General features: G+C 41.7%; 1 protein-coding gene across 9 annotated transcripts in view; it reads right to left on the bottom strand.

Moving 5' to 3' along the window:
* Nucleotides 1-23,691, bottom strand: part of LOC137265163 (putative ferric-chelate reductase 1 homolog) — a 37,930-nt gene extending 14,239 nt beyond the window's left edge. The window contains exons 1-2 of one of the 9 annotated variants that reach the window (XM_067800490.1): nucleotides 23,390-23,691; nucleotides 5,282-5,407 (exon numbers count right to left, since the gene is read on the bottom strand). The gene's annotated coding sequence lies outside the window, so the exon portion shown is untranslated. Of the gene's footprint in view, nucleotides 1-580; nucleotides 676-5,281; nucleotides 5,918-9,629; nucleotides 10,171-23,037; nucleotides 23,229-23,389 lie in introns of those variants that run through there. The other 8 variants (XM_067800494.1, XM_067800492.1, XM_067800491.1 and 5 more) reach the window with 8 other exon arrangements.
* Nucleotides 23,692-26,091: the final 2,400 nt, after the last annotated feature.

Genomic DNA, 26,091 nt, shown 5'->3' with positions numbered 1-26,091 from the left:
GTAAAGTATCAATATCAAAATGCTTGAAAAGCTCTAGAGTCCTGTCAACTCCCAACACCTCAAAGTTATACAGAACAGTTTCAACAACTGGCCTACAATGGGACATTACATTTGCACATTCAAATTAGAAATAGTTACACGAATTACAAACACCACACTAGCTGTCTCTTTGACATTTGCATAGCAATGGATATCCCGTCATTAAGTCATCCTTTTCTAAGGAGACTTAGTTCTTTATTTATTCTCTGGGACATTTGGGTCTTGTTCTAGTTTATACTAAAGTTGCCAATAATGGGATAGCCAGTCAATTTGGTTTAACTGTAAAACAGGAGACACTTGTTTAGATATGTTCAGATAAGAAAACATAGTCGATCACATGCATGCATGCATGCATCGATCCATCCATCCATCCATCCGTCCGTCCGTCCGTCCGTCCGTCCGTCCGTCCGTCCGTCCGTCCATACATACATACATACATACATACATACATACATACATACATACATACATACATACATACATACATACATACATACATACATACATACATACATACATACATACATACATACATACATACTCTTGTGTAACGCCAATATCCGTTTACAGCTCAAAGACGCTTTGACTATTCGGTAGAGCAGATGACGTAGATACTGAGGAGCTTGACCATGCATACTTTTGAAAACAAGGAGTAGAGTTTTATATTTTATGCTGAACTGGGAAGCCAATGAAGTGGGCGACTTGAAAAACGTTCAAGGATGTGTTCGTCACTTCGTTTTATGAGGTGCAAGTTGACATTTTGCAAGGTTATAAATATGAGTGTCACTATATGGTCTAGACATTTGACTGCTGGACGTCGTGCCTGAAGGAAGGGCAGGGGAATGAATGCTGTTTATTACCTTCTGCACATTCATCTTGTCATCCCGTACATGCATAAAACCTAAACATCGCAATACTGATGTTAACAGCACGTATTGCTTTAATAATTATTCTGATTTTGCTTCTGTTTGTTCTGACCTCATTTTGCCAATCTCTGTTGCGTTTATCTATCAGTGCTATTAACGCTACCTCCCATTTGTATTTTGTATGTTGCCTATAGGTTAACCCAGGGTGTAGCTGCCTAATGTTCATCACCTATGTATACATGAATACTTCTATATGTCAAGTGTTGGCGTCCAGTCATCGCTAATTAACTGCCAAGTGTCATTACTTATTACTTCTGTATATATTATTATTCATTTACCTGATGAAGGAGCAAGAATGTACACCGAAACATTGGCTTCCGCATAAAGACATTGACATCGATAAAACTCCTTGTGTTCAGCCCTAAACGCCATTCAACGACCCCACAATACAAATATTTCAGGAGGAGTTGTTAGGCATGACAAGTCAACGATCAAATGTATGCAGCTTGTGTGGTTCTCTCGTATTTATGTTTAACTTCTGCCTACCGGAAGTACTCGGGCGCGTCACGTGATCAAAACACTGACGTCACCGTGGCCTCTCCTATACAAATATTTCACTATTATTAACACAATAACTCCCATTTTAGATCAAAACAAATGTGGTAACTCAGTTAACTTGTGACCTTCTTCTTAGGTCGAAGTGAATAATTACCTTTGTTCCGACCGGCTGTTATGTGGCGTTATGTATACCCCCACCACACCCGCAAGCTCCCTAGTCGAAAATGTTTTGGCAAGTCTGTATTGCCTCTCGACGCCGCAGAATTATTCCGAACCTTTTCATGTTTGTTCGTTTTATTTTAAGAGTAATAATTTTTACGTAATATATAACTTTGTATCTGAGGCTAAGTGTTATATGACAAGAGCTTCCGGTTTTTTTTTACTGTCATGCTAAGGTAAATATATACAAATATAATATAAATTAACACGTCACAATTTAATTCTAGACTCACAAAAGTCCAGAAACTCTCAGCACTGTGGCCACTCTCTCACAAGGGATTTGGCAAAAATTAAACATGCAGCTGTTGTATATGTGCTAAGGATGAAAAAATGAAAAACTTTTTTTTCGAAAACTCAAAATTTAAACTCGCTCGCCCATGGGCATGCCCATGGACGAGCAGTGGCCAATGGGCAGGCCCATGGGCGAGTGTGTTTAATTTCGTCCAGAATAAATGTTTTGGAGGTTGTAAATGAATGAAAAAATGTTAATAAGTATCATGACACAAATTTCAGCTTGTTGTGACTTGACTTGACAGCGATTTTTAAAAATCTCGCCCATGGGTGAAAAACATATTGGCCCATGGACGAGAATAATTACTTTCATTGAAAATACATGTTTTTTTCATGCTTTGCAGCTTTTAAATAAACGAACGTGTATTTATTAGTGTCGTGACATAAAATTAAGCTTATTTTGACTTAATTCGGCTAATTTAGAGTGATTTTTTTAAAAGTCTCACCCATGGGTGAGTATATTTACTTTTACTCAAAACACATCTTTGCCTGTGTTTTGGAGGATATAAATGAATGAAAGTGCCATTATGAGTAAAAAATCCAACTCATTTTGACTTAATTCTGCTAACTGAGACCGATTTTCAAAAACATCTCGCCCATCGGCGAAAAACATTTGGCCCATGAGCGAGAATATTTCCTTTTCACTCCAAATGCCTCTTTTCTAATGTTTTGGAGGATGTAAATGAATGAAAGTGCCATTATGAGTATCATGACACAAAATTCAACTGATTTTGACTTAATTTTGCGAATTCAGGGCAATTTTTTTAAAATATGCCAGAATAATTACTTTTACTCAAAATACATCTTTTCGTGTGTTTTGGAGGTTGTAAATGAATGAGGATACATTTATAAGTATCATGGCACAAAATGCAACCCATTTTGACTTAATTTCGCTAATTTGTAACAAGTACAAGACTCTGGACCTCCACTTAAATTTTCATAGATTGTTTTATTGTCTTGGAGGTTGTACATTTATGAATGAAAGTGTGTTTATAAGTATCATGACAAAAAAAAAAATGAAATCATTGCGGTCTTAATTCGACTAATCACGCTCGTGGACGAAAATATTTTCGTTTGCTTGTTTTCTTTATTTTGCAAACATATGGTTTAAAAATAGATGAAATTCTAATGACAATTCAGTCAATGTATTTTGTGAGTTTAGTTTTATGTCGCACTCAGTAATATCCCAGCAATATGGCGGCGGTTTGTAGATAGTCGAGTTTGGATCAGACAATCAAGTGATCAACAGCATGAGCATCGACCTGCACAATTGGCAACTGATGACATGTGTCTACCAAGTCAGCGAGCCTGACCACCCGATCCCGTTAGTCCCCTCTTACGACAAGCATAGTTGCCTGTTATGGTAAGGATGGGTTGATGAAGCCCTCTTCTACTCCAGATCTTCACGGGTCCCGAACACAGAGCTTTACTTCCAGCAACATATACAGTACACTTAGAATACCAAGCCTTCAGATTCTTTTGAATTGAGGTATTCTATAGATATAACAAAATTCAACCTATGTATGAAGTTGAAGTTATTTGTGAAAGCCCTAATCAAGAGTGACCGAACTCCAGTGACTATGCCGGGACATTAATAAACAGTGTTGTGAGATCTTGAAACTGTATTGAAATATGTCTTGTCAATCCCACTGACATTCGCCAAATGTACCTACCTAGTAGTTTTAAGTGTACCTACCCAGTTTAGCATGTTTCATTTTAATAGTGTGGTCTCCATTTTTAGTAATTCCCGTTTGCCCGTCCCGGCTTTTCTTCGTCCGAGGTTTTATTGGGTATTCTCCTATTTGTCAGACCAGAAATAATCTACAACAGGGATAGGTCACTCGCTTGTTTTCTTTACCATTTGTACTAAGTAGTATGCGCCTCGTCGTGCTCTAATGCACACAGTGACCTGGTTCGTTTCCATCGCAACTTCGACTGCGTTTAACAGTTCTTCAGCCAGTTTACTGTATCAGTCGAATGAATGAATGAATGAATGAGTGAATGAATGAATGAAGAGCAAGAAGTATATGTGAATGAAAGAAAGAAATAATAAAAGACAGAAGTGCATATATGACTGAATGAGAAAGAAATAATAAAAGAAAGAAGTACATGAATGAATGAAAGAATAAATGATACACCACGACCATCCCTTCCAAAACATGCTAAAGAACGCAAAACTATTGTTAGATCACATGTGTTAACATCAGCTTGTTATCGTCTCCCTGGTCAGAGATAACATTTGTCAGACAGGTTAAAACTATCTGGTTGACTGCACAGCTGCCTGACGTAGTATACCCACATCACCTACTTTTCCTGCGTAACCTTCATCTACATCACCATCCTTGATATATTGAGCAGAGAGCACCGAAGGCCGTATAGCTGTAACCACTGAACCGTTGCGTCTCTCTGCTCCCAATTTCACAAGTGGGGGTGTCCTTTTCTACCTCTTCCATTAATCTTTGAAACATCTATCAAGCTCAACGCATGCAACGTTTTACTAAAATGTGATGTTATACATATCATAAGAGTATTTTTATGCATTATTCAGTTGATAAATTATTATTTTATGATACATATATGTATGATATGCTGGACCATTCCCATTTCATAATGCTTAAAAAAACACTCACTAATCTATCACAGAGTGTTGTCATTCTTTCACTCCAACATGGTTGCTAAATCCCCTATGATCATAGTATATCGACTCTCCCATACCCAATTCACCCAATCCTGAGAAATCAACCAGGCATGACATACCCACATCTCCTAATTAAGTAAAGCTGGAAGTAAAGCTCTGTGTTCATACAACCTCCAAAACATTTATTCTGGACGAAATTAAACACTCTCGCCCATGGGCCTGCCCATTGGCCACTGCTCGTCCATGGGCATGCCCATGGGCGAGCGAGTTTAAATTTTGAGTTTTCGAAAAAAGAGTTTTTCATTTTTTCATCCTTAGCACATATACATAACAGCTGCATGTTTAATTTTGCCAAATCCCTTGTGAGAGAGTGGCCACAGTGCTGAGAGTTTCTGGACTTTAGTGAGTCCAGAATTAAATTGTGACGTGTTAAATATAAATATACCTAGCTTCTCGACAAGCATATTAAAACTGAAAAAGGGCTTTGGTACGTCATCTGATAATATCCTTCATATCACATAGTCAAGATATTCACAAGGTGAGTGTATCCTGCCCAACCGTGTCAGTACAGTGTTCAATCCTTCTGATTGTGGCTATATACAGTGTTATTACTATGCTTTACATATCAGACCTGGCGGAACGCTAGCAAGTGAAGAATAGTAAGTTTTACCTTTAAAAAAAGTTGTCTCCTTTTATCCTAAATGTTTTGATAGTCCAGCAGCTCCACAGTATCAGGCAGCGCAAGTTAAGTTCTTCGCGTGTCTTTAATCGGACAGCTTCATCTGCTTAGCTGAAACTCAAAAACACAACAACCTAACTTCACGGAACTCCATCCATACGCGTGACTCACTTATATTGAGTCGACATAACAAAACCTGAAACTTCTACGAAGTTGCAAGGCGGATGTTCCTCGACTTCTCGCTCGGTGTTGCTATCCTTTCAGTGCAACCGGACTTGCCTACTGTTGATAACCCGCCACTGCTTACGGCGTCTTATGTAAAGACTTCTCCACAATGACTCGGCAGAAAAGGTGGCTAAACTGCATCCGCGAATCACGTGACCCACCCGTCTAAGGCTAACAAGTTAGTACTGAAGGTCACTCATCTGCCCCCCAGCTTGATGCAGAGCAACGTTTGTTAAAGATGTCACGATTTGGGCCTGGATGACGAAAGAGATGCGAACCGTGGACGAATCAACTGTGGTTCCACCTACTCATTTGGTACTCTACTACTATTACTATTATTATTACCATAACTATATGCTAACATATTTGTAACGCAGCTCAGGTCGCACACAACAGAGAAGAAATTAAAGGAAAGAGTTATAGTTCAAAGTCTATCTTGATCAAGTGTGGTTTTAGGTTACATACTACTCTACTGCTGCTGCTGCTGCTACTACTACTACTACTACTACCTCGTCGTCGTCGTCGTCGTCGTCGTCGTCGTAGTAGTAGTAGTAGTAGTAGTAGTAGTAGTAGTAGTAGTAGTAGTAGTAGTAGTAGTAGTAGTAGTAGTAGTAGTAGTAGTAGTAGTAGTAGTAGTAGTAGTAGTCCCACCGCCAGATCCATGTATGTTCCTTCGTCATGGGTTAAGTCCAGATTAGTGTATCCTCACAAAATGTTACTCGGAAAATAATAAAATCAAATTATGTAAAATATGTGTGTCTTTAAATATCGTATGAATTTGAATAATGTACTTTTAAGTATCAGACTGCTGTGGCAGCGAATCGAATGAAAATAGATCACAAGACAGTCCGTTGCTGTTACCACTATCAAACACAAAATGTTCAACGCAATAGTTACGATTATTGGGAACACTAGAGGGTACCTCCATAGGCCAAACGGGCATGCGCAAAACGCTGTGTGTTCATGTGTCCTGGAAAAAAACTTTTACTTTCATTTGATGAGCAATAATACTTGGAAGGATAACAATATATAGATGAACAAGTCTTTATTAAAGTGAGACCGAATTTTCGGTGCAGGTTCGAACGCAGTTATCAAGTGACGAAAAGAATAAGGATTGAGAGACAATTATACAAGTGCGGGGAAGTGTTTGTACAGTACAGTGGGAAGTAGGACTGTGATAGTAAGGGAATGCCTGTAACGACATATTGCTTTAGAGTGAGTGAGTGAGTGAGTGAGTTTTACGGTTTACGCCGCAATATTCCAGCAATATCAAGGGGTCACCATAAATCGGCTTCACACTTTGCATACCTGTGGGGAATCGAACCGAGAGTCTCCTGCGTGAAGAGCGAAACCTTTAACAACTTGGCTACCCCACCGGCCCCATTGCTTTAGAGGAAGTGGATCGACAACACTACTGCCTTACCAGCACATTCCTGAGTCCCGGTGATCAACATGTATAAGTTGTGGAGAACAGACAATTTAAGGCTCTCCTCGGGCATATTGATACATTTCCCCACAAGAAATACAAACAAAACTTTGGGAATGCGTTCTGTGAGTTTCACAACACATCATACCCGGATATACAAGGCAGGACTAGGGATGTCCTTCCCGTTTTAGGTTGTTAAACGACTGTCAATCTTATTCATATATTTTAAGCTGCTGCCATATAAACTTATATAATTCCGACATACGTATTATAAATACCACCCATGCCATGATATACTGTACTGATGATCGGCATTTTCCTGATATTATGTAAATTATCTAGTTTTATGGTTTGTACAACAGTGTTACAGTTTCAAAGAATGGATTAAAAATATTCTCTTGTATCATGTGTGTATGTTGTTAATAAATATATGCATTGCACACATAATCCTCCATTGCATTAAATATTTCCTTCTAGATAACTATAATCACCACACAATCCCCTGGACATTTGCGTTGTAATGACTAGAACCCTGTTGTTTCCTAGAGTATCTTATGCAACTTTATTATCAGTGAAAATTGCCTGTGGAGCCTTGGGCTGTTATATTGCAAACACAGCTGGTACGCATCGTGTCAGCAACATCCGGCTATGGGACATACAAAGAAAGACTTATCTAGTCCAGATTCGATTAGAGTTTTTCCTCCTCTCCCCCCTCGTCCTCCTCCTCCCCCCTCGTCCTCTTCCTCCCCCCTCCTACTCCTCATCATCATCATCGTCGTCGTCATCATCATCATCATCATCGTCATCATCATCATCATCATCATCATCCTCTTCTTCCTCCTCCTCCTCCTACTCCTCCTCCTCATCATCATCGTCGTCGTCATCATCATCATCATCATCATCATCATCGCCGCCGTCGTCATTGAACGTCATCATTTTCTATTTTGGAGATGACTCATCCTAAATAAATGTACGATACGACCCCTTTGACACTTGTTTAGTAATGATTACATCCCGTTATTAAGGTCGCATTCTTTATTTTGTGGAAACGTTCGTTCTTGTTCTAGTTTAGATTGAAGTTGCCAGCACTAGGATATCCAGTTAATTGGTCCTATTATGAAACAGGAACACACTTTGGTTATTCCTTTGCACTGACAATTTATGCATACTTTGATGATTTTAAAATAACTATAACATTGATGAATTTAATTATATATTTCCTGCTGGTTTATTAATTAATATCAAACTACTGACATTTGCCACATATCAATAGGTGTCTTGACACATATGGCACGATATGTGAAATTGTTCGACAACCAGGTTTCATACCATTTTTACGCCACTAGGGAAAGCTATGTTCTTGGAAGTGTGTTGTTAGCATAACTGAACAACTAACCTAGGGCAATTATTTCTATTTGAAAACAATATAACTGTTCTCCTTGTGATAATCTTCTTCATGCCTAATACATTACACGCGTATTAAAGAAGTATGCTCCCCTGGTGTAAGCCGTTAACCACCTTTACAAGGTAGTTATTTAAATAAACTCTTCGAGGGCTTGGCCTAAACAGTCATTCATCAGCCTGGTGTTACGGTGTTTAACCCTCATCCTCATATTCGTGAACATGGTCCCGACTGCAATGTTTGTTCAAATCTTTCAAATGAACTAGTGCAGATCGTGGCTGGGGTATTGTGTTGAAATGAATAGCGTATAGCTCCTACTAGAGCCCAGAATAAAAACAGCCAAGTACCTGTACCGGCGTTCATGTGAATCTAAAGTATACCGCGATGTCGTTTTGAAATCTTTCTTTGATATGCACTTTTGCAGGTTTTTTTTAATATTTTGTGCGTTCAACCTGCCATGCCTTCTGTGCTGTTGTAATAACACACTGACATCAGCATATCCATCACAATACTGGACTGTATGTGATATCATACTATGCTGTTAGTCACTTACGTGTATACGACTACTCGACTAATACTTTAGCAGAAGTAAAAGAATAAATATCCTCCAACTGATTATCTGGTGACAGTCGAACACCACCCCGTAGAATGTCTGAGTTTTACAAGGCTTTCAGCAACATTCCATCGATCTGGCATACACCTTTGCTTCAAGCAAAATGTCCTCGTAGAGGGAAAAATAGGAGAACATTATTATATAATATTTATACGGAGCACATATCCACGCAACTAGTACATGCTCAAGGTGCTGGTGTCTTTTCTCTCGGACCCACGCTTGCCATAAAAGGCGACTATGCTTGTAAGAAGCGCTGACTTGGTTGACACATGTAATCTGTTTCAGATCGATGATCATGTTGTTGGTGACTGCATTGTCTGGTCCAGACACGATTATTTACAGGCCGCTGCCACATAGCTGGAATATTGCTGAGTGCGGCGTAAAACTAAACACGCTCACTCACTGTTTTCTTTTGATCACTGGATGCAAATCTCAACGGCACATGCTTTTTATAAAGCTCAACCTCTTGAGGAGATCTAGGCTCAACGAGCAAAATTAAAAATACAGAAGTAGACTGTAAATAATCTGGAGTTGAAATCAGAACGCTCGCTACCAGCCACATATAATCAACGTTTCAGTCCCTAATTTTATTGACAGGAAACACATGGTATATATGAGAATCTTGCTCCCGAATTGTCACCTGGCATCCCAAGAAACAAGATGTCCGACTTACCTCTCGGAACAGTTGATCGGTTGTTGTTTAACGCCGCAATCAGCAATATTCCATCAGTATGGTGACAGTCTGTAACCCAGTCTGGACCGCATAATCCAGTGAAAACATCATGAGCATCAATCTACGCAGTGTAATAGTGCACAGGTGATACAGCAATCCCAGCAATATTCTAGGTGAGGTCTGTAAACATCGAGTCTGAACCAGACAATCCAGCGACTTACGGCATGAGAATGGATCTGCGCAAATGGGAACTGATGCCATGAGTCAGCTAAGTCAGCGAGACTGACCACCCGATCCTCTTAGTCGCTTTTCACGACAAGCATGGGCTGCTGTTGACCAGGTCATATCAGGATCTTCGTGAGTTTCTCGGCACAGGGAAAACTAGCGCTGAAAAGTGACGACTGTGATTTTCCTTCGAGAGACAGCATTCCACTGTCCGGCACGACGTTCGGCGGCTGACAGTAGGTGATTGATTGCTGCGCCCTGTCTATGCTACACGGATATGCATAAACCAAAGACATAATGCGGTTCTTAGTTGATAGGGACTGAACTAGACTAATGCTTAGCGCCTGGATATATATATTTTTGATAGGTGTGTGAGTAGTGTTTAGTGGGCCTCTAGCCGGACATTTTCCAACGGCGATTAACATAGGATCTACTACCTCCGACAAGTCGAGGCAAGTCGACCGAAACGAACACGTCCTGGTGGTAAGTGGTGCGGAACGAGCGGGAACCACCGCACCACTCGCTGATTACGGGTACTAAATTGGGTTGTCGGGGAGAAATAAAGGTCAAACCATTTTATGGTGCGGCACAATGTATATTGTTATGATTAAACCACACCAAGAGTTAGTTGCGGCGCTAGGCGTGTGTGTGTGTGTGTGTGTGTGTGTGTGTGTGTGTGTGTGTGTGTGTGTGTGTGTGTGTGTGTGTGTGTGTGTGTGTGTGTGTGTGAGATTAACATAGGATTTACTACCCCCGACAAGTCCAGACAAATCGAGCGAAACGATACGACCGTGGACCACGTGACCCACCCCGCACGGAGACGATGACCTGGTGACCTACTATGCGGGGAATTTAGTGACACCGTACCTTTTTTGTTGAGCGGGGCATAAATAGTGCTGAATAAGTCGCCACAAAAAGAGCTATAGAAAGAATATACATACCGCGTCAAGACTGATTTAATCACTATACGAGTATTATCGTTGTGGTTGGATATTAATGGAGGTATTTTTATTGTAGACGAAAGGAAAGCACACCAAAGTGACATTACAAAAAATAATTCTTCTTTGTGTACCGTTTTCCTATATCAGGTCGAATCGCGCAAGCGGTAATAATATTTAGAGAGATATACTGGGAATGTTCTCTTTTTTTTCCCATTATTTAGATAGTTCTATTTTCCTCACACACAAGCAACGTTACGGCGATGAAGTCGAAATCGTATCATCAACAACCACGTTCACATCAAGACCCGCCTGTGTGGAAGATATCGCACGTGCATTAAACAAAACAGATCTCGACACCCCTGATTCCTGGGGACAACCTATCATTATTACAAGAGAAAGGACACCTCAATCATTACTCCCAACCCTTATGAAAAGCATGACGACATAGTACAATATCAAAAATGGAATAGGGTCTTATCACACTAACACTGGATTATCTATTGACTTTGGCCTATGCCGAGATCATCTTTCAAGACTTGAAATCAACAACACCCGAATCATTCCAGGAAGCATTGTTCTTTATAAACGAAGAAGCTGTTATTGAGAGACCACATAAACGCCATTCTCAGTCTACGCGCTGTATCACCACTGTATTATTTATAGTATGAATGCAAGGACTATCGTGATACGGGTTTTAAAACGAATCATTGGCAAGAACAGCTATATCGTTGTATATTGATGATGACGGAAAGGATGCGGATCACAAGCAGGGTGGGGAAGAAACAACATGGAACAGATACTGGCTCATAAGTATTATCAACCAAGAGAACCCGGTGCGTTTGGGGGGTATCAAAAGTTTGTACATACTTTGAAAAGAAATCATCCCCAAATCAGGACATCACGTGTGAGGAAGTGCCTTAACGAGCAAGACCCCTACACCTTACACAAAACACCCCAGAGAAGATTCAAGAGAAATAGGGTTATAGTCGGTGGAGTCGGGATTCAAGCAGACGCCGACTTATGTGATGTGGCCAACATCGCAGATAGCAATGATGGAGTACGATACCTGTTTATTATCATTGACTGTTTCTCCAGATTTGTTTGGATCAAACCGATAAAAAACAAATCATCAGAAAACGTGTCTCGGGCAATGAAATCCTTGTTCACAAACATGGGGTCGAAGGTACCGTTCACACTGAGGACAGACAAAGGCAAGAAATTTCAAAATAATGCTGTAAAAAAGGTTTATAGACGGTTTCACATCAAACACTTTGTTACCCAAAACGATAATATAAAAGCCAACTACACAGAGCGTTTTATTAGAACGTTGACAACTATTCTATACAGATATTTCACATACAAGAGGACCCATAGATACACCAACATTCTACAGGACATTGTTTACAATTATAACCACCGTCCACACAGGTCACTCCCGAATGGGAGAACCCTAGCCGACGTTAATCACGCGAATGAAGCCCGTATATGGTTGAATATGTACGACAGTAAAAAATCAACCCCACCTCAAGCAAGAGAGATAAAGCGAGAATCATCGTTGAAGCACCACCATCCCTCCAGATATGCGTATAAGGTAGGAGACCTCGTACGACTATCCATCAGCAAAAGAGCTTTCGAAAAAGAGTACCAAGAGAAATGGACTCAGGAGGTCTTCAAAGTCGTGAGTCGAGAGCGACGTGATGGGATACCTATATACAGTGTTGAAGATTTACAGTCAGATCCCATCCAAGGTACATTTTATCAATCCGAATTGAAAAAATTCCATAAAGACCCCAAGGAAGCGCTTTGGCGGATAGAGAGTATTCTGAAGTATAGGACAGTGAAGACCAACCGAAATAAGAAAGGCATTAAGCAGGCGCTTGTTAAATGGGTGGATTTCCCAGCGAAATTCAATTCGTGGGTTGACGTTAAAGAGATCACGTAAAGCCCGATTCATCAACACAGTTGAATCAACCGCTCGGACACAAGAACCAAGTTATTTGTGAGAAGTGAGGAGAAACGATAGATAACGAGTTACCATGACAACCGAATAGATAGTTGTCCATAGCAACAACAGTGTCCTATACTTCCCAGACAACCAGCCACACAAGTTCTCCGTATACCTACAACAACCGCTACAGTTGGATGGGCATTGGACTGTTGCCTTAAGGGAATTCTACGCCAAACGGGCAAAGGGTGGGGAAAAGTCCAAAGTAACAGATGACATGCTCTACATTTACTGCTCCATATGCGAACCGATCATTGTTGATGGTGAACGTCGACCTCTCCTTCGAAGTGTAAAGTCAACATCATCGAGTGTTGGGCAGTTGTGGAACATAAAAATAGTTGAGCCGTATGACATCAGGATTCGACTAGTCAATGACACTGTTCATCAGATTGACATATACGTAACAGACGTAAGCGGCACTCCAGCCACATTCTTAACGCATGTGTCATCGCTGACGCTTCAGTTGAGACGGTACCCTTTTTTGGTTTAGGATATATATATATCGAGAAAGCAATGTCTGATAGCTTAATAGAACACCATTATGGAGGGAAAGAGGAAAGCGATGATGGTCTATATATTCCAATTATATCTATGTGGCGAAAATTCTATGGTGATGTTGCAGAGGGAAGGAAGAAGGGCAGCGACACAACAATTCAACCATATCAGCGCATAAGAGTCGGCACCATCAGTTTCAAGCCCACATCTACTATGATCACAATGGAACGGAACCCTTCGTCCCTTGACCTATTACCCCCACATCCGACCTCTTCTACCACAAAGACGACATTATTAACACCGGATGACAAGACCATTCCACAAAGGGACATAAGAATAGTGAGCCCGAGTGAACAGGTAGTAGATCAAGCTAAGGCAGAGATTAGACGACACCCGGACTCGGTCTCTACCAGCGCAATGGGGTTTATCAATAAAAAACGAGGACACCGTCGCACAAGGGCCAGTGCAGGACGGACTCTCACTGGGAAGGGAAGAAGTAAAAGAAGGAAAACAAACTATCTTGGTAGGCGTGTGGCCGCTGTGGGGATTAAGAGAAAGAAGGAAAAGTGCAAGAACACTGAAGGGAAAAAGAAGAAGACCAAACGCGGGCTGGGACGGAAGAGTACCATCAAGGACATTTTCGACTATTAAGTAGTCACCCATGACCGCACTAACGAATGATCCCAAGTTTTTCACCGAAACCCAACCCCCGGAACTATCCTTATTCGACTTGCCACCCACACAAACAGCCGTTGAAAGGGTTTATTTACAAGACTGTCGTCCGGTGTCACCTCTGTCATCATCCGCACCGATTGAATTTCACATCAGTGGTCAAAACGGGTTGGAATACATCGGTCTCAGAAGGTCTTCCTTGCATGTCAAATGTAAGATAACTCATACGGACAACACGAATCTGGGGGGTGATGAAGAATGCACCCCCATTAACCTCTTCCTTCATTTCCTTTTCTCTCAAGTAGACGTATGGCTGCAAGGGTGCTTGGTTAACTCCACCACCAATCATTATCCATACAAGTCCATCATTCAAACGCTTTTGGACACCAATTACATTGACAGCAAGACAAAAATGGAGGCACAACTGTTTTTCAAAGACACAGCAGGGGAGTTAGACGTAACTGACCCGAATGGGACTAATACGGGGATGTTCGCCAGGTATGAGTTTACTTCCGAGAGTAAAACGTTTGACCTCGAATCCCCCCTGATGCATGACCTTTTTCAGATGAAACGCTACATGCTGAACCAGGTCGACGTACAAGTAAAATTGTACAGATCTACACCCCAGTTCATGCTCATGGCAACAAAAACAGACACCTCGTATGTGGTTCACATTGAAGACATAGTTCTGAAGGTAATGAAAGTGTGTGTGAATCCCGGTGTCATATGGGGTCACAATGAGGCGCTCTCAAAGACCCCAGCGAAATACCCATATCGCAGGACGGAAGTTAAGATGTTTTCCATCGTCAAGGGTCAAACCAGCTTTGCGTGGGATAACATTTTTCAAGGGATTCGTCCTAACAAGATCGTAGTGGGGTTCGTCTCCGCCAAAGCAGCAGGGATGGGTGACTACCATAAGAATCCCTACAACTTTGCCAACTGGGGCTTATCCCAAATTGTATTTTTCTGCGATGGGACCATCGTGAGCGAGTCCGGTCCCATGAAACTACAATTCGGGGAGACAACTGGACGAGCCTTCATCCCGGCATTTGTTAACCTATTCCGATCCACCGGATGCTGGTTGACGGATGACGGTGGAGGTCTCAATCGGGTAGACATCTCAAGAGATGAGTTCCACGGAGGTTACGCGCTGTATGTCTTCTCATTGGATCCCGTGTTTGGTCAGAACAATGACGGAACATATCTACGCCTTCAAAAGCAGGGTACTCTTAGACTTGAAGCACAGTTTGGAACACCGCTTCACCGCATTTTCCAAATAGAGAAAAGCAGAAACGTTGTCGTATGAGCAAATAGGAACAGTGAGCAAAATAGAGGTGGGGTAAACGAGGCGACATGAACACTCGTCAACTAGAATGCATCATACAGTGCGACCCCATACTTAGACACCACGTTTTGGGTGTGTTCGCCCTGAATCATTTAACAAAAGACCTAGCATGGCGTATGACAAGGGGAAACATTCTTCCATCTGCTATTATAGTAAATACACAGAGAGCCCATGAGGATGGTCAACACTGGTTTGCTGTCTACGTAAACGAGGAAAGTATTGATATTTTTGATAGCCTTGGATTTGATCGAGGAATAGTCCATAGACTAAAAGAGGTACAGGATTTTGTGGATTATATAAACGACAATAACCATCATCATCGTCGTCGTCATATCAGCAAAAGAGAACTTGTGTGGAGTCACATCAGAGTCCAGAGTCTCTCGGGAAAAACCTGTGGACAATATGTTGTGTATTATCTCTTGTTCCGGTTGAGAGGGTGGCATTTAAGGGAGATAATGCTTGAACAATTTTCCCGTAACAACTCTACTGGAAACGATTGTTATGTCTATGAATATATAGCAAGGAGGTATCCGTTTTGTGTCATTTCGCAACCGCCACTCCTCAGTCGAATGTGGTGAGGTTCCTGGGTCGCGCTTGTGTTAATGTAATCCATCTGTTCTTCTGGTGTTCACTGGTAGATGTATTATCGATGTTTGTTTATCTTTGCAATAGTGTGCATTGTGTTTGTTAGTAATGAATGAATTAAATGCTTAGTGTTTTTGTTTTGTACATAGATATATGTAAGTATATACCTTACAGAAATATTACATTTGTATTGCCACTCCTTTAAAACATGGTGTAATGTGTCAGACCCATGTCATGATCTGTATATGTTGTATTGTAGCATATATATATACAATAAAATTAAATCCACTCTCATGCTTAAACGTCTGCTGTGTGTGTGTTTTCTCCCCGGGTTGCTGTCTGTGCGGGTGTCTGTGCATAGCCTTATTTCTTGGTGTTGTTATAAATACAGTTTGGCTCGAAGTATGGCTATCATTGAGACGTCAACAACGACAGGAGGGAGAGCTTGTTTGTTTTGATTTCCTTAGGATCATGGCTAGGTACGTGTTGAAACATTACGACTCTTTAAGGTTCATGTTAATGTTTCTAGATGTTGAGGAAATTCGACAAGACATCTTAGAAATGAACAGAGAACAGGTCCTTGCTGTCAATGCTATCATCAATAGATTATTAAAAGGAAGATTACCAGTGACTCGATATGAAAAACATCGTTTTCTAAGGAGAAATGATAGAAATAACTATCTAGCAGTGTTACGACGCTTAGTTCATGGACAACTGTAGGTGTTTGGAAAAGTCTTTTTGCCAGTTACATGCCTATCGTAGCATTTGTTTTAAAACCACAGTTTCTCAATGCTCTCAGAGATGAGTGAGTGAGTGAGTTTAGTTTTACGCCGCACTCAGCAATATTACAGCTATATGGCGGCGGTCTGTAAATAATCGAGTCTGGACCAGACAATCCAGTGATCAACAACATGAGCATCGATCTGCGCAATTGGGAACCGATGACACGCGTCAACCAAGTCAGCGAGCCTGACCACCCGATCCCGTTAGTCGCCTCTTACGACAAGCTGAGTCGCCTTTTATGGCAAGCATGGGTTGCTGAAGGCCTATTCTACCCCGGGACCTTCACGGGTCTCTCAGAGATGAGGCCATTCAAAATGCGTGGGTGCCTGATAGAGCATCTGCTTAGTAATACTTTTTTGTGGGTATGCTCACCATGGTTGTTATTCAGAGGCGTGGAAGAGTACACATAACAATAGTACATGTTTAGGCCGGACACAAGAAGAAGCTCTATCAAAGCCGTGAGAAGCTGTATGACCTGCTGTGGGGGTATATCTTTAGAATAAACGAAGGGCCTCAACAGGGTAGCTCCATTTTCACTCATACCCCGGGACGGGTAGGACGTCATCCTCCTCTTCTTGTGCCAAAAACAATACAAAAAGAATCCATGAAGACGACCAACTGTTCAGATTGCTGGATGACTTTTACACGGAAAGACAACCTAGGAAGACATCAGAAGCAAAGGCATGGAACAACTCACGTCCTACCACCTCCTCCTACTCCTCCTCCTCTTACTCCTCTTCCTTCGGATGATATGGACAGACATGAGGGATTCAAGTTTCTGATCCCTTCGAATGTTCTCGTTGTTGGACCCAGTGGTTGTGGAAAGTCTGTTTACCTACCGTGTGCTGCTTCAGCACTGCTTGATCAAACCCCTCCCCGACCGTATCGTTTGGTGTTACACACAGTGGCAGCCACTATATCAGACCATAAAGGAGCAATCGTCTCGAATAGTGACATTTGTGAAAGGACTTCCCTATGATATATTAGAGGAGGATTACTTTGATGCTAGTCAGTGCAACGTATTGGTCTTGGACGATTTCCTGGCTGAAGCTAAACACGACAAACGTATCTCCAGACTGTTTACCCAAACCTCCCATCACAAGAATGTGCTGATATTTCTTCTTGTACAAAACCTATTTCCGAGAGGTAAGGAATCCAGAGATATTGCTTTGAATGCTCATTATGTCACACATTTTCATTCGCCTATAGATAGACAACAAATCAAGGTCTTTGCTCATAGAATCTTCCCTGAAAACATTGATCGCTTTATGTCCATGTATGAACGGGCTGCAGAACATCCTTTTGGACAACTGACTATTGATCTGAAACCTAACAGGAAGAATGACAAGGACCGTCTGCTCGTGAACATTATAAACACCAAGGAGGAAGGTGCTACTAAAGCTCAGAGTACAGTGAAAGAGCAGCAGTTCACAGGTACCACCAGCAGCATAGTGAGGGGTGCCTCGCCAAATAGTATCCCCCGTCCCAAGCTGGCCACTACTGAAGAAGAAGAGGGCTCAAATGATCATCATCGTAATCAACTCAGTCGGGAAGAAGAAGACACGGATTCTGACATGAGTAGTAGTAGCGGCAGTCAGGGTCTACTTACAATGGCGAAGGCCTGTGCTGATTGCGGGGTGCTGATAGATAACATGTACGATCTACAGCGCCATATCAAATATTGGTCTCCAGAAAATACTACCTTAAAATCAAAGAGAAAGCATGACAATGATGATGGTGAGATGGACAGTGATGGTGATGGTGTCAGTGACTTAGGCTTCCCCGGGAAGGATGGTCGTGGTGGAGAAGGTAGTCCTGCTGTCAAACATCATCGACGTTGTGGTAGGAAGCAGCAGCCAACACCACTCGCTGATGAGGAAGCGGAGGAGTGGGAAGATGTGGGTTTGCAATGTATCTGGGAGCGGTTGTACAACTTGCGTCATGACGTGATGAAACTCAAGAGAAATAAGTACCAGCAGCAGGGTCGAACGGATGACTGGGTGGACAGATATATGATGAGATATATGAAAATGAAATGGTGAATACCCTCAGCTGCGTGTTAGAATACACTCAGAACTTTAAACAGTCACCTCTGTTTCAACCAGTTCTGCGCAGTCTGGATGATATGAATCCTTCCACGGATCCATTAATGCTATAAAAAACAAAATTAAACTCTTTTTAAGACCCAGAATGAAAGGCATCCTGACTCGTATAGATATGCCCGAAGCAGCGAGGGTCGCGGTGGCGGAAAGTGACTCTGCCTCTGACATGGCTAATGATGATGATGATGAGGAGGAGGAGGAGGAGGAGGAGGATGTGGAGGAGGAGGATGAGGATGATGAGGATGAGGATGAGAATGGTGATGACCAGAAGAATTAAGTGTTTCTGATATGCTGAAAGTGTTACACGGAATTCGGAATCGTTGAAAATTTGTTACATGGAACTTGGAACTCTGCGTTGGTTTTCTTATAGTGACATTTTACTGAATAGAATTCAGTTTCTTGTATATGTAAACTATATATGTATATATCACTGTGAGAACTTACATTATGGTTTTAGTAGTAAAACAGTATGTTATATATAGCTCATGCATGTTGTTTGGTTTTCTCTCAGTAATGGTACAAGCTACGGGCCTGAAGCTGCATGGAGATGATTCCTTAATTAGATCAGAAACTCGGACATCTGTCCCATGATTCAGACTGGGTGCAATTTAATTTGCCGTTTGAGCTCGATTCCCTGGATGTCCTCTACAGGTCAAGTCTGACTCTTTCGCCTTATCCCATAAGCCCAAAACTCTGGGTGTATTGAGACAGACCCAGAACATAGATACCACGCCTTTATATCGTTGACTGCTCACTAAAGAGCATGCTGTACAATGGCGTGTGAGTAGTGGCTATAAGCTGTAATGCCAGCAGACGAAAAAGAGACGACGCTACCAAACTGATCATGAACTAGCTAGACATTCTTGGTTACAACAAATGTCTCAATATTGGTGGAGTGTTGTATGTATACCTCCCCCAAGTCACAGACAACGACATGGGCAAGAAGTCGAAATTACAGCATCATTAACCACATTCCCAACAAGTCCCACTTGTGTAAACAACCACACCACCCCGCACGCGAGCCCCATTGCACAACAACCACACAATATTTGTTTTGTGCTTTTACTACGACATTTTCCAATGGAGATTTAACATTGGATTTACTACCTCTCCAAATGGAGCGGAACGACCCGACCCCGGTGACCCCTGACCTTTTTTACCTTCGAGGGGCGGTGGGGTAGTCCAGTGGTTAAAGCGTTCGCTGGTCACGCCGAAGACCCGGGTTCGATTCCCCACATGGGTACAATGTGTGAGGCCCATTTTCTTGTGTTCCCCGCCGTGATATTGCTGGAATATTGCTAAAAGCGGCGTAAAACCAAACTCACTCACTCACTCATTTTACCTTCGACCCTCGGCTGCCTATATCCAGGCAACTGCGGACGACACCCCAAGCACGCGAGGGGGAACACACAAAATAATTTTCGGAGTCGACCCCACCATCCACAAAAGTAACATCTGTGGTGTAAATTGTAACTGGAAACCACGTTATATGACACCGATCGAGTAATGAAAGCAAGAAAGCAAGTTATACAAGGGCTAAGAATATACTCCCTTAGCCTGCGGCGAAAAAAAGATATTGCGCGGTATTGCACAAAGCTATAAATATTTTATCATACACACAAAAAGGCTCAGTCATTCACATTTCTATTACACGCGGCGAACGCACACATGTATACCACCGTCTAAGCACAGACAACGTTACGGCGAAGAAATCGAAATTATAACATCAACAATCAGATTCCTAACAAGACCTGACTGGGTTGAAGATGTCAAACGCCCATTTAAACTAAATAGACAACCCTGATTCGTAGGGACAGCCCATCATTATCATTAGAGAATGATCATGGACATTCATTATTTTGGAGTCATGACAATATAATATTTCTTTTGTGAATAAAAAAGCAAGAGTTTTGCAAAGATTTTATTGCTTTATGTTGTATTGTCATTCATGTGATTAGTTAATAAATAGTAATATTTTCACTGTTAAAATCAGTCATTACAAACTATTAGTAACATGATCATAATAGATCTGGGTATTGCCACAAGCACAGTCTCCAACGAGACAGACATTAACTGTAAAGATGTCCTTCTGTTGTGTTACGAGCTTTTTGATAGTCCTGACAGTGACAATATACACTGAGCTTTGGTGCGTGGTCTTTTCAATACCTCAGTTCTCGGGTGGACCGCTCGGCGGTGGTCGTCTGACAATATACACACACGCACGCACGCACGCACACACACACACACACATACCCACGCCTAGCGCCGCAACTAACTCTTGATGTGGTTTATTCATAACAATATACATAGTGCCGCACCATAAAATGGTTTGACCTTTATTTCTCCCCGACAACCCAATTTAGTACCCGTAATCAGTGAGTGGTGCGGTGGTTCCCGCTCGTTCCGCACCACTTACCACCAGGACGTGTTCGTTTCGGTCGACTTGCCTCGACTTGTCGGAGGTAGTAGATCCTATGTTAATCGCCGTTGGAAAACGTCCGGCTAGGGGCCCACTAACCACTACTTGTGTGTGGTGTGGTGTTGTGTGTGTGCGTGCGTTAAGTACCCCTAGATTGACAGATGATTGATAATAAATGAACCAGGACATACGTAGAGGCTATCAATGAACCAGGACATATCCGTGGGTGTTATCGATGAACCGGGAATATGTGGAGGTTATCAATGAACTGGGGTTATAAGTGAACCAGGATATAGCCGTGAGGTTATCAATGAACCCCGACATACCTGAAGGTTATCAATGAACAGAGACACACCTGTATGTTATCAATAAACTGGGACACACGTGGAGGTTACCAGTGAACCGGACCAGAACCGCGAGGTTATCAATGAACCTGGACATACCTGGAGGTTATCAATGAACCGGGACATACCTGGGGGTTATCAATGAACTGGGACATACGTGGAGGTTATTACTGAACTGGTATATACCTGGAGGTCATCAATGAATCGGGACACACCTGGAGGTATTCACTGAACCGGGACATAGCCTTGAGCTGATCAATGACCTATTATCAGCGATGTCCAGATTACGTCCCGATCCCATTTCCTGACTGACCATGGTAGTGTTCTCGGATTTGGAGCCATTCTGTTAATGCAAAAGGCTTGAGCACTTGTACAATGTATGGCGGCTTAGACACGACCCGTCATGGCTATGGTCGGAATTGTAAAACAGACTAGGCTTCAGTTGAATTATTTAGGAAACATTGTGCTCATGAACTGATTGTGAAGTTTATTCCTCTCATGAAAGTGATCAACATGAATGTCATCGCCTTCCTGTCATTTCGTTGCCTGTTTATACTCGATTATATAACTACTGGTATATCGAACGTCGTGCATGTCCCTCATCATCAAAATGTCATTCAAGAACTTGATAATTTTATGAAATTTGTTGCAAAGTTTGACAATGAAAGTTTAAATCTTTCTCTTAACATGCATATATAAGTATCACGCTATATTCCTGTTGCACTACTATTAGACTAAAGCCTAGTCTCTAAATATATTATTTTGATTGTAACAAACAAGCCTATCTAAATTGAAAAGGAGCCCCAGGCCGACCAAAGATTGAACCTAAATCTAAACTTGATTTAGAGCCTTAGCGCTAGAGGGAGGGCTAGGCTGAAAATACGTAATGTGGTTCAGGGACTATTGTAATCTGTCGTACAGACCCTGAAGTATAAATATCCAAGAAAGCCCAAACAAGTCTAAAAATGTGGCAAGTCTAGATTCCCATAGCTCTGAAAATGAAGGAAGTCTCAGGGTTCCATTTCATTATTATATTTTTTTCACTATGAACGTTTTTTAAGTAAAATATGTTCATTTCCGAGACTAGCTGTTAGTCTACGACTGTGAGACTACACTGGGATGGGAGGCAGCAGGGAGAGGCTTTACACATACTGCCCTAATGACCGCATGGGTCATTGGGTTACGTGGGTCGTGACATTTAATTCACACAAACGACCAGGACATGTGTAATTGACTTTCAAATAGCTCGTGACACCGACATCGATGGCGAGATTTCAGTCAGAGCTTGTCAGATACATATCAGGTCTAACATGAAATAAGGATTCCTCTTTTTTCTTATTTGTGTGTGTATATATGTTTGAGTAGGTGTGTGTGTGATGTTGCAGAACATACATTTTCGTTACATATAACTTAACATCATTTCTATCATGTTATACGCTCAGCACGATATGTCAACAAGTCAACATGCGAAACATGTGAGAAAGTAGGTTACCTTACACAGTCAACTCGGTATTGACAAATAGTCCTCACCCCCGCTCGTCCGTGTTGCTACTGTTTACACAGCACTTGTATTTACAATAGGACGGTGTGACAGTAATAATTCTGAACGAGGCTTAACATGCTAATAATGCAAGCCGAGGACACATTAAACAACAACGGGTTTTCACCTTGTAACCTACCAGCGTTATAACGAGTAAAAGGGTTTGTCCCTCTATTGCCCTCAACTGTGCAGTACACCTTTTTGCGTATCACATAGCCTGAGCTGTTCAAACCGTACTTATCGAGTTAGTTCTTTTGTTTCCAATTCCCTAACTGCCATTTAACCGAAATAAATATTTACTTACTTGTGCAGTTGTTAACAAGTCAGCGTACCTAACATTCTGTCTGCTCGCCTCGGCATGTTGTTGATCTGGTTTGTCCGTCTGTTTCACAGTTCCTCAACATTCATTTGTCCATCTGCTCAATCTTTTCTGCAATGCAAAATCTCTAGATGAAGCAAATGCATTTTCTCAGGTTTTGTATGAATCTATGTGTCCAATTCAGTTTAAATTTGGTTATTTGTGTGTACTATATTTCTGCATATTCAGAGACTATAAGCGTTTGTCTACTGAGCTGGGCGTCAGCCTCAAATTCTTCCAACGCATTTACCTTCGGTTCTTATCGGAACATAATACGTCGGAAAGTGACGAAAATCGCCCGCAGCAGTGTATGGGCGTCAGAGGAAGCGGAGGGCAGCATCGCCAAGGGACTTAATTATATATTAGAATCTTCGTTCAAATATAGTAGTAGTGTAGCCCATGTGCCTAATGTGTTTCCCGACCTCTACATACAGATGAGCATCAAAATACTTCTCCACACTCGCTGTATATACTTACTATATAATTTATGTCTAGACTTCTTCAGAGATGGTCAGAGGGTGGAGAGGAGGGAGGATGAGCATCGCCTTTGCAATAGAATGTTACTTGTCTTGGTCTGGTCCAAATACTAGAAGAGACCTTATCATTTCACTTAATGATCTCCCAGCAGTGATAATAGTGCTACTCAGTAGTTAGTATGACATCCCACCCTCCAAAACGTCTTGCTGGTATGGAACTAGCCATAGAAGCATATCAAGTTACTAAACCAAACAAGGTTAATCCCACTGTTGAAACAGTGTCCACAGACAACGACATTAATAACATCCACATGGTCTAAAGGACGGTGACAAGCACTGGCGTTCAACGTGATCATTATATGTGACATGGGTAGAAGTTCTGTGTATCGTATTACCTGATTTTGATCAAACAGTTTACATTTGGGCGATGCGTATTATGGTGAAGTCATGCTCACCAATAATCACCAACTGTTGTTCTGAATTGATCGATTACACGTTAAACTACATGTTGAAAAAGAGTTACGAATTCGTTTTGTAGATACTCTTCAATTTGCAGCTGCCGTCTTATCTGGCATGCTGATCCACTGGGTTACATAACGAGGTTATTAAACGGCCAATTAACTAGCGTCTCATTTAACACAGTAATTAAGCCAGCCTCGGAATAGGTTTTCTAAGGAACCGGTTACAGTATATATTTATATGGAAAATTACTTTTGTTATCGGATGCCGTTGACCTATTTGGTTAGACTCGTCAGAGACCATATGGTCTCTGAACTTGTTTACAAATTTCGACTCTTGCGTCTAGATTATAGTTCAGATATAATTCTAGTGAGTGAGTGTGTTTACTTTAACGCCACTTTTAGCAACATTTCACGACATATCATGATATGGGGCACTGGAAATGGTCTTACAGATTGTACCCATATTGGGGAATCAATATCCCGGACTTTCATCGGGACGAGCGAACACTTTAACTTCTCGGCTATCCCACTGCCTCCTGACATAATAGTTGGTCAGTGTTCACAGGGAGCCTATATAGAGTGTTATAGAGTATCCCTGGTGTTCACTGGAACATTGCTGTTCATTATTCTGCCTGAGATTCCGAATCGCAGTTTTCGGAAATGACGTCGGTCACACAGGGCACTGTCTCGCATTATGTATCAGCCGGATGTCGTCTGGGATAGCCCGTTCCTGCTGTAGTAAAACCATGACACCTCGCCATGCATGGACAGCTAAACAGATATAAGCATGGGTGTGACTGTAACAGAGTTCACTGGGAGCATGGGGATGTAATGTGTAGATGAGGGCGTTGGACACGGGGTGTGTGTGTGTGTGTGTGTGTGTGTGTGTGTGTGTGTGTGTGTGTGTGTGTGTGTGTGTGTGTGTGTGTGTATCTGTATACAAACTTGGAGAGGTGGGCTCAAATACATTTTGCAGCTAGAGGGGGCTGGTTGGGAGTAGACTGTTGATTTACATACTCTTGTTATAGAAAATTGTTGCTCATGTGTGCAAAGACATCTCCACGCGATGTTGCTGTTGTGAGGCAGCGGTTAGTCACGACATCTATGACGTAAATTTAAGAACTATTTCTGTGTGTGATGTTGGCACAAAGGATGATGCTGTAATGAACCATGTAAAATGTGGCACCAGCGGGTTGAAATTGACATACTATCACAGACTGCAATATTGCAGTTCAGCTTACATGCAATGATATCACAGTTTCTGATGTCATAATATTTCGTTGTGAACCGCTATCACAGATTGGGTGTTGACCTGTGTCAACCCCCACTCCTCTTTCTGACCGATGCGATTTCCAAGCAGTGGCACATTTATGGGACCAAAACCTGTGAAGGGGTGACCGACCTTTGTTAACGACCTAATTTATCATGATGCTAATAAGGCCCATATAAATTAATCTCCAAACTGTTGGCTGTGACTATTTCTGCTATCAGTCATACTTATGTATGTACAATCTGGCTTTATAACCATAGCGTATATTCCCACAATTCCAGGTATGGCCGTCTGCCACAGAACATCTTTTAGTTTTATTCTTTGATCAGAAAAATAGACGTTTAATGTGAAGCTTCCATAAAATCCCCACTCCAGCCGATTTTTTGCTTCAAGGCAGAAAACATTTTTGATCCAAGACTTGTGTCCAAGCATTGACCATTC

The sequence above is a fragment of the Haliotis asinina genome, chromosome 15, assembly GCF_037392515.1.
Source record: "Haliotis asinina isolate JCU_RB_2024 chromosome 15, JCU_Hal_asi_v2, whole genome shotgun sequence".
In the NCBI taxonomy this organism is placed as follows: Eukaryota; Metazoa; Mollusca; class Gastropoda; order Lepetellida; family Haliotidae; genus Haliotis; species Haliotis asinina.
Note: the sequence above shows the minus strand (reverse complement) of the source record. Positions and strands in the feature narration are given on the sequence as shown.